This window comes from Leguminivora glycinivorella, chromosome 18, assembly GCF_023078275.1.
Source record: "Leguminivora glycinivorella isolate SPB_JAAS2020 chromosome 18, LegGlyc_1.1, whole genome shotgun sequence".
In the NCBI taxonomy this organism is placed as follows: domain Eukaryota; kingdom Metazoa; phylum Arthropoda; class Insecta; order Lepidoptera; family Tortricidae; genus Leguminivora; species Leguminivora glycinivorella.
In genome coordinates, this window is record NC_062988.1 from 17,237,349 (window position 1) to 17,248,171 (window position 10,823).

Sequence of the window (10,823 nt, forward strand, 5' to 3'; positions counted from 1 at the left end):
TTCTCTCAGTGATACGATAGTACTCTTTATTATACTGTGATAAGGGTATGTAAGATAGTTAAATTTTATGTACAGTTGCTGTCATATCGGGGATGTTGGGATGCTCAAAAATATATGATCATGCACTGTAACGTCTTGACAATAGGACATGTGAGCCTGGGCCGGTAGGATATATGATACTACGGTGCAAACTAAGGAAACCAAATATACTTAATCATACGCTTCTAAGGCCAAAAGGAAAAAAAAAATTATACAGAAAATAAAATTACAGCGTAAAATATATAACTCGTTATATCTGTGTTGCCGTAAAGATTTTAATTTTTCATTTCATTTTCAAGAAATAGACAAGTGAGTCACTTCAAGTCTTGAAGTGACATTTAAAAATTACTAACAGAAATCGCTTTTTAGCGATAAAGTCGATTTTTGTTTTATCTTTTCCTACGTTGCTGTTATTGCTGTATTGAGGTGTACAGTAAAGAAACAGTTTATTACAACAAATAAAAAACAAATGAAAAATGGAAATGAAAAAACGTTTATTTCTTTTCAAACATACAGGGCAATTTCCATTACTAAGGATGTCCTAGTAGGTACTAGATACCTATAGAGTACTTGTAGCACAAATAAATGTATATTTTCATATCCAGTACCGATAAAGCTTCGTGCATGTCACCGTCGATTTATGGGGCGGCGTGGTAAACAGATTTCCCTGACCGTATAATTTTACAATAAGCATTTAATTCTAATTAAAACAAATATTCTGTTTGTACGTCGAGAGGGCATTTGTAGGCCATTCCTGTAGGGATGTATGATATGTTACTAAATATATTTGGAAGACTCCATCTTTGAATTATTTTCTAGGAAGGTCAATGATGTTTTTGTAGTACCTATTGCTAGTCTACATTATGTAAACTGTGGAATGAGTGTGCCAAAATCTTGAATGTTTCAAAAGTTGTTTCAAAAGAATTTATGAACTGAAATAAACGCCCAATAATATGGGACTAAAGCTTTCAATTCAGACCTTTCAGTTGCTGAATGTTTCTAAAGTTTATTACCTATTTAAAAACTGAAATAAATGCATTATAGTTACCAAGAGAAAGTGACTAAGTAAAGCTTTTAGTTGCCGATGGCTGGGATTTTCCACGGCTTTTTGATCTGATTTGAAATTTATTTTAAGAAATGACATGAAATGAATTGAAAAATCTTTAAGCATTCTATATTGACTACAGAAATATTATTTTATACAATCGTGATATAATACAGAGCTTTTCAGTCGAGGACCATGTTTTTCACTTCACTTCACTCAGCAAGCTTCGTGGCCTAATAGTACGGTACGAGAGTGAAAATCTCAATTATATCACTATTGTATACAATACTTTTTCTATGAGTCATCATCTTCATCATCAATGGGCGAAAATTTATGTTAATAATAGCGTCGTTCACCGTTGTATCAACATCAAATTTCCTGGCAACCAATTGTTTGTAATAACTGTCTTTGATCAATTTTAAAGCAGTTAATTTGACTTTATTCAAGGTCAATTTACTTTACCCACTAGTGGATAAAATGCGTTTTTACTCGCTTTAAAGGACAAAACACGTATTTCCGAGCTAGTGAGGGGAAAAACTTTATTATACTACATACACACACATACACACATACACACAATCACGCCTGTATCCCACAAAGGGGTAGGCAGAACACATGAAACTAAAGCTTCAGTGCCACTCTTGGCAAATAAGGGGTTGAAAGAAAACAAAACTGTGACATTCAGTGATAGGTTGCCAGCCTCTCGCCTATGCCACAATTTAACCCATATCCCATAGTCGCCTTCTACGACACCCACGGGAAGAAAGGGGGTGGTGAAATTCTTAACCAGTCACCACACATCATTATTTTTAAAATCGGGACTTAATCGCGTATAACTACATATTAAACTGACCTCCAACGTTTCAAGGACGGCGTTGTCCCCGTGGTCTCGGAGAAGACTGGCTTGAAATGACATCAACACCTTCTGACAGCCGCGCGAGTTTTTCGAACTACCCGCACTTGGTTTTGATTATCAACTTGAACTGTTTGCGCACTAGGGATGTTACTCTGTCGACATACAACACTGACGATATTTGATTTAACGACTGTCGATATTATTTTCGGCTTACGCTTATTAATGACAGGATTCCATGTGGATGACACGGGGACAACGCCGTCCTTGAAACGTTGGAGGTCAGTTTAATATGTAGTTATACGCGATTAAGTCCCGATTTTAAAAATAATGATGTGTAATAATCGTGAAAGTTTAAATCAGTGTTGAGTCACCACACAGGCATTATTATATTTATACTATTAGGTATTAAACTCATAACTCATCTGTGTTCCTAGACTGTATAATCACAAAAACTCTTCAACTGTCCCAATTCAAAACTATGAAATAAGCCCAAAACCATTGAAACCAAAACTCCCCACAGTTCCTAAACATAAAAGGTGACGACCATTATTTATTAAAACCGGCGTGTGACACCCCTACGACATTTGGGCTTAATGAAGTTTTAAATTAAGCAACCTTAGTACTTATTTATATTTCACACCACGCCCTAGGGCTGTCCTAAACCCATACATATTTGATTTAACCACTTTATTCCGCCATTTAACTTTGGCGAGATTGCGGTTTTAAAAATTAATTATTTCGCGTTGATTAACGTTAACAAAACATGCCTGTGTAGTAACGGGTTCAATATCTGGTGTAAACAAGGCTTGACTTGAAAATAAATAGACACCTGGCACAAATCAACCTAGCCCCAAACTAAACATAGCTTTTTATATAGGTGCGAAGAGATAATATAAATTTAGGTACTTATATACTTACATAAAAAAACAAACATGACTCGGGAACAAATATCTGTGGCCATCACACGACGCATTTACATGACTGAGCTTATCGAACATTTTGTTAATAACAGGGACAATTTACAAATAGTTTTTTGTCGATTAATCATCAAACGAACGGATTTCCCCACAGTTTTCAATCCGTTTAATGTGTATGATACATATGTATAAGTTAAGTTATTTTTAAGTACCTAATGTCTGTACCAGAAAAAATCATTTAAATTTAGTAATTTCACAATTCATCAATTCACATAATTAAGATATTTACGTTGTACCGTGTAGGTTGTTTTCTACGTAAGATCAAACAAACTGGGGCTTTTGAGGAACTAATAATCTACGTCTATTTTAATTTACTTAATAGCTTGTTATTTCAAGAAAATTATTTCACTTAACGGTGAACCAAAACATTTTTTGTTATGTCTGTTCTTAATTCCTAAAGCAAAAAATATAATTTGTTTATAAATAAAGTAGGTTAGTAGGTAACGTTTCGTTATAAAAGGTAATTTTTAAAAGCTTGTAATACATGTTATATTTATGTAATTACGGCAATTTGTGAAACTTGTTTTACATTAGGTATAATGATTTATGCATATGCTTGCGTGACAAATGTTACGATTACGACCGAACATATTAGTTAAAAATGCAAATTGGAATGACGAGTAATTTTGATAATGAATGTCATATCCTTTTGAGTAAATTTACTGTGTGTATTTTTAACAAAACTATATAAACAAAAACGGAGTCCTATGAAATTACTTATACAAAAATTAATATATTATATGTAGTGGTAAACAATGATTCTTTTAGGTAGCTGTTATTGTATAACGTACAGCGGGTCAAATATCGACGGGGGGGGGGGGGCAAATGAACTGGTCCATTTTTTCCATGTTTTACAATGTAGGTCATAAACTAGTGATCCATTGACTTATTGTATAAAAATACATTGTATTTCTTAATAAAAATAAAAATAATGATTACCATAAAATTAAATAATATATCACCAACCAATACCAACCAACAAATAACATATTACCATTAAATAATTCTTCTCAGCCCCATAGCAACCGTTTTAACTTGAGTAAAGTCCATCTTCAGACGTCTTTGCCCTCGTTAAAGCGTTCTCGCTTTATTTCTACACATAACGAAAATTGTAAATCGGCGTTTATCCTCGATTAATATCCTTCCGTTCACAATGTTGACAGAATGTCAAATATCAAATGATTTACGAGCATCATTGTTTGGCTGCTTATTGTATTTTTTACAGCCCGCCAACAAAGGTTTGTAAAAACCGCGACTTACAAAAAAATTCGGACCTTTTAATATCCCCTTTAAGCTTGGTCGTCTCCTGTCACTTTGCGGGGAAATGGGAAAGATATAACCAAATATTTGCGCTCATTTTTCAGTTTGAGGGCACGAAGCGAGCGGGGAAGGAGCCCAATTTATGCACAAACCATATGATGGTAAACATTGCGAGGAAGCGTTGTTCTTCCGTTGTTTGTTAACACCCGACGCAAAAACGACGGGGTGTTATAAGTTTGACGTGTCTGTCTGTGTGTGTGTCTGTCTGTGGCATCGTAGCTCCCGAACGGATGAACCCGATTTAGTTTTATTTTGTTTGGAAGCTGAATTAGTCGGGAGTGTTCTTAGCCATGTTTGATGGAAATCATTCGATTACGTCGGGGTTTTTTTTAAACTTTCAATTTTTTTCACTCGTGATTGGTCATTTATTAGTACATCTATTATTAGTTGACAGCAATAGTACATTACTTGGCGTACCTAACTCTTTTTATAAGATTATTTATCAATGTTCTTTGCATATTATATTTTACATTGCGCTTTATTATAAATTTTATGATTAGTGTCACGCTGTGGCTTGCGTGGGCGACGGTCGCGCGATGGTCGCGCGACGGCGATGCGACGCATACGAAATCAAACCTTATCAATATGGAAGTAGATGCGATGAGACGCGACGGCGACAGTCGCGCGACCGTCGCCCACGCAAGACACGGCGTAACCCCAGCGTGCGTAGCCGAATGCACAAACACTCAAGAAACGCTCACGATAATATCTCTTTCGTAGCTATCTATTTATATCGCTCTTGCGTATTGGCGCGACAGAGCCAGACTACATTTCTACGGCGTTTCGGTGCACTGCCAATAAACAGCTTGGCGATTTTTTTGTTATTTTTATATTGTAAGTGTTTTTTTCTCAAAAATAATAAGGCTACTTAGCTCTTTTCCTGGCCCCACCTCGACAGTTTGCGATACAGGCTATCTCGGTACAAACCGCTAGCTGTTTTCATATGAAATTTACTGCTCATTTTTACTGGTTGAATTATGGTAGACTTCTTGGTAGCTCTTAAAATATGGTTCCATGAATAATGTGACAGGAATTATATTTCCAATAAATTGTTAAAAGCTAAAGGGAAAGATCGAAGCAACGAATGCCTTTGATAAAATCTTGTTCAGTTATAAAGCATTACCAACAAGGTCCAACATTAAAGTCTTCATCGTTCCATTTTCTTTGACCTTTCAAATTATGAATAGGTATGAAATACGGGGATGAGTGTCTGGCATTTAAATTAGTATGAAATACTACAAGGGTGAAGGGTTCCTAGTTGACTACGGAACCCTGAAAGCGAGTATACTTGTTATTTGCTATAAGTGGTAAATGTTATGCAATCTTAATTGATAAATATTTAAACAAGGTAACAATAACTTTGTACAGTAATTAAGTAGGTAATACTTACAAGAATTTCTTTCTACTAGAACGAATTGAGTCCTGGATAACTAAACTTATTTTTTTATCTTGCAGAAACGTCTGCGCGCGATACTACTACTTATTTACATTTAAATTTTAAAGGAAAAATGTACACATCAGGCAAGACTCGAACCTGCAACTACTTGCTTTTCCGGAGCACTCGCTATGATGGATGGATGGATGCATGCAAATTTTTTCATGCCTTCCTAATCAGCTTAGAATGGCGTATAGCGACATCTACCCATAAAAATTAATACGTACATTTAGGAACAGTTTTTGGTGGCAGATTCCTGTATATATAGGCTATACGTATTAGCTTAAAAGTTGCTAACCTCAAACTTGTGTCACAACTTCTTTCGCCATATTAAGACGATACGGTAGGGGTCAATTCTCCATACAAACGCTCTCGACTATTTCCTCCCTGGTTTTTGAAGAAAGAGCAATGATTTTTTCAACACAGATTGTTATTATTTTTATCTGTGTGTCGGATCGTTTTGATTTTTTTTTTTGATATTCTTCTTTTTAAAGACACTAGAGCCATTCAAAAATTTCTAAAAACGGCCTTTTTCATTGTGACGCAAAAAGGTGTGATACTCAAGATTGGTAACGATTAACCAAAAAAGCTAAACGGTCCGACATAGATTATTTCATTTTTATTCAAATTCTCAAATTTCGTTCCGATTGATTAAGTTTTGAAGGAGGAAAGAGTCGAGAGCGGAACCTCGATTTTAAAGATTTTTTTGAAATATCTTTTGACTGAGTTGTTCTTAATGGACTTTTTTTTTCGATAAATCTAGTTCATAACACTAGTATATTTAACTAAAATTCCCAAGTTGAAAGGGGGGCTCCTTTCCATTTTAGCATTTTCGCTACCGTATCCTCTTAAATGAAATGAGCGAAACTATCATAAAAGAAAATGGCGTCGTTGTAAACTTTGCTGCCACCTAAATCTTCTTACTTAAAAACACGTCTACTTGTAGCTAAGCTTAAACGCCCCTCTGGCATATACACATAACCAAGCGGCAAGCGGAAACCATGCCGCCTAAATCGACCTGGCGTCGTTCAGTTCAGCAGGAGCTCAGGGTGCTAGGCATGGGGTGGGAGGAGGTTGCCCAAACTGCCCAAGATCGGAGTAAATGGAGAAATATGATTCGAGCCCTACACCCCATCAGAGGGTAGCAGGATGTAAAGAAGAAGAAAAAAAAGATCATTGTATTAAACTGTGTATGGCTTCACTGGCATATTTGAGGTCATAATGAACAACTTTTATTATTGGACCGCTGAAATCGCAAAAAAAAAGTTTGCTGTGTCATACATTTCAACTCCGATGCCGCTCATTTCTATGGAACAGCCAATTTTTTTTTTCGCGATTTCAGCATTGGTAGCTCATTTTCGACGGACCGCTTCCATGAGTGAACAGGACGCCCGGGGCCACGGCTCGCATTCTGCGGTTTCCAGTCGAAAGCAATGCTCGCATTATTTCTTCCCCCTCTCCGAAGAGTGTGTCCAATCCATCTCCATTTTCGTGTCGCGATTTCCTCGTCAATGGGTGTTTGCTGGCATATACTCCACAGGTCTTGATTTCGGATAGTGTTTGGCCAGAAAACGCGAAGGATCGACCTCAGGGACTTGTTGACGAATACTTGGAGCTTTTTCGTTAGGCCTTTTGTCACTCTCCACGTTTCGCAGCCAAACAGTAGCACAGATTTCACTATGGATTCGAAGAGGGAAAGCTTGATTCGACGCGTGAGCACATTTGACTTCAGCATTGGTCCCATAATAAAAGTTTTTCATTATGACCCCAAAAGTCACTATGCCAAGTTTGAATGGTCCTTTTTATTTCACCATGAATACCTGCTACTCATTTTAGTAGGAACACTATAATATTTTGGTTGGAACTTCAAATTGTCGTTGTCTTCTCAAGAACTGTTTCTTTTTTCATAAATGTAGCTTAAAGTATAACATTGTCAAATAATTACAATACTGTATGTCGCTCCACAGTGCAGTCACATCTCGGACACTGGCGATCAAATATATGAAAGAGGCGTGTTCCTAGCACACATTCTAAGCTCGTGTAGGTGAACGCGTACCATGCTTGTATGAGTGAGATAAATATGACAGGGCGACTGTTCGCGTTTCTGACAGGCGGTAACTGATGTGAGGTAACCGAGAGGGGGTGGGCGGCACTTTCAGCGGGGAGCGGGAGTGGCCATACTGTACGATAGTACTCTTTATTATACTATGGTGCAGTTGCAAAAATAAGAGGTAGATAAAATAACTCTGGTCTGGATGCACCCTGTCACACTGCAATGTCACAATTTCGTTTCCTTTCAACCTCTTATTAGTAGTGGCAGTGGCACTAAAACTTGAGTAGTTTTATATGCTCTGCCTACCCCTTTATGGGAAATATGCGTGATTGTATGTATGTAGGTACCCACCTTCTAAAGTTAATTTGGATATAATTTTCGTAGGTAAAAGTTGATATAAGTATTTATTTATTTATATATCTTTCCCATCACGGAACAATGGTGTTCCGGACCTTTGGGAGGCGTGCGCGGGGCCGAAGCCAACGCGTAGAGGCCCTTTCGACACTTTAATGAAATGTAAGGGGTACACCGAGCGGATGTTGCCCTTGCCCGTATCATGGGACACACGCAGAGGCAACACCCGCCAGGGTGTAAGGACTATTTGAAAGTTAATGGAATCTAAAATGAACTGGTCTATTTTGATGAAAGTGATGGACTAAATACTGGGCTATGGATAAAAAACCGGACGCCTGCCTAATAAAACGGTATCCAATTTTATTTCCGGCAGACGGTGACTCGTCCCCACAAGATGGGCCCCCACAAAAAGCGACATCCAAGATGGCTCAAGGGCAACACCGGTGTGAGAACTCAAGGGTGTCGAGAGGTGTACACCGCTTTCTGCCCAGTGGCCGTTAAGCCACTGTACCAACTCGCGTCTTATGCAAATTTTCACTTCCACCCCTGGGGCATGTAGCCCTAACGACCCCACTCTGGACGGCCAGCCAAGGCAAGCCAGAGGTAGAGAGTCCTGTCCCACCCACCCGCCTTACGGGTAACAGAACTCCCCAGGAGCACTCGGGTACGTGGGGTCGCTGTTCCCCAACAGCTCGCCACAAGCTGCCCTGCGTTGACTGATTGCACTGGTAAAACCAATGGGCGATGGGGTCGTCACATCCCTACGCCATATTTATTTATATTATTAATTACTTAATGAGATGCAGTATGATAATATGCCATTATTTGTATGATTATTGATTAAAACTATATATTTACTATTCTCTGATAACCTTAAGGAACCTAAACTTCGAAGCAAGCGGGGGCGGATGGGAGTCTATTCCACCAACTTGCAACATTACCGCAAAATATGAAACTGGCCCTAAGCTGGCAACTTTAGCCACTTGGCGGTCCGGGGTACGTTCCGAAGTGAGACCATACAATAAAACAAACAGGTAATAAGGTAAATCAGATACATTAAACTAAAAACTAAAATAATTACGGCGACAAAACGGCTCTAATTTGAATCGTTTGCTGATGTGTTGTGCCAGATTCGGCACTTTCAGGAATTGAATGACGTTCCCTTAAAAAAAACATACATTCATATTCATTTTATTGGTAATAATTACATGTCAAATTAAAAATACAATCGCAAATAAGTAGGTACATAAATTATTAGTTTAAGACTAGGTATTATCTGTATAAAGAAAGAACTCTTTATAATCATAGAACGTCTGCTCTATAAGCCAATTTTTTAGGGTTCCGTAGTCAACTAGGAACCCTTATAGTTTCGCCATGTCTGTCTGTCCGTCCGTCCGTCCGTCCGTCCGCGGATAATCTCAGTAACCGTTAGCACTAGAAAGCTGAAATTTGGTACCAATATGTATATTAATCACGCCAACAAAGTGCAAAAATAAAAAATGGAAAAAATGTTTTATTAGGGTACCCCCCTACATGTAAAGTGGAGGCTGATATTTTTTTTCATTCCAACCCCAACGTGTGATATATTGTTGGATAGGGATTTAAAAATGAATAAGGGTGTACTAAGATCGTTTTTAGGGTTCCGTAGTCAACTAGGAACCCTTATAGTTTCGCCATGTCTGTCTGTCCGTCCGTCCGTCCGTCCGCGGATAATCTCAGTAACCGTTAGCACTAGAAAGCTGAAATTTGGTACCAATATGTATTTCAATCACGCCGACAAAATGCAAAAATAAAAAATGGAAAAAAATGTTTTATTAGGGTACCCCCCCTACATGTAAAGTGGGGGCTGATATTTTTTTTCATTCCAACCCCAACGTGTGATATAAAAAATAAAAAAATAAAAATCATTTATTCATGTACCAAAAATAGCAGTTATAAACAGGCCATAAACTATATTAACACAAAATAGGCTTCACCATGTCCGTGCCTGAACTAGGGAGATCCTGTATCTCAGGCAGAAAAAATAACTTACAAACTAAAACAGGGAAATTATTTGATAATATCATGTGCATTGCATAGGTATTCAACTAAAAAATAAATAAGTTACATTACAGATTTATAAATAGAGTAGGTTACCTACTTAAAACTATCATAATATATATATATATCATGATATATTGTTGGATAGGTATTTAAAAATTAATAAGGGTTTACTAAGATGGTTTTTTGATAATATTAGTATTTTCGGAAATAATCGCTCCTAAAGGAAAAAAAAGTGCGTCCCCCCCCTCTAACTTTTGAACCGTATGTAAAAAAAATATGAAAAAAATCACAAAAGTAGAACATTATAAAGACTTTCTAGGAAAATTGTTTTGAACTTGATAGGTTCAGTAGTTTTTGAGAAAAATACGGAAAACTACGGAACCCTACACTGAGCGTGGCCCGACACGCTCTTGGCCGGTTTTTGATAATAAATTGTTACTGTGTTTTAACTTTGTGTAGGAAAGTGAGATACGAGATTTTTTCAAAGTACTGACGATCTGTTACGTCGTCGCCCAAATATAATGTTTAATTTATTTATTTTTTGTATGTCTTTTGTATTTTTTTTTGTAAGTCTTGTTTTGTATTTTGTAGTTTCACAGTGCCTCGGTGTAAACTGTAAGACCGTTTTCACATTATCCAATCCGATATCGGATGTCGGAAGGATTTCAATAGAAAAAATCCAAGATGGCGCCTGTAATGTA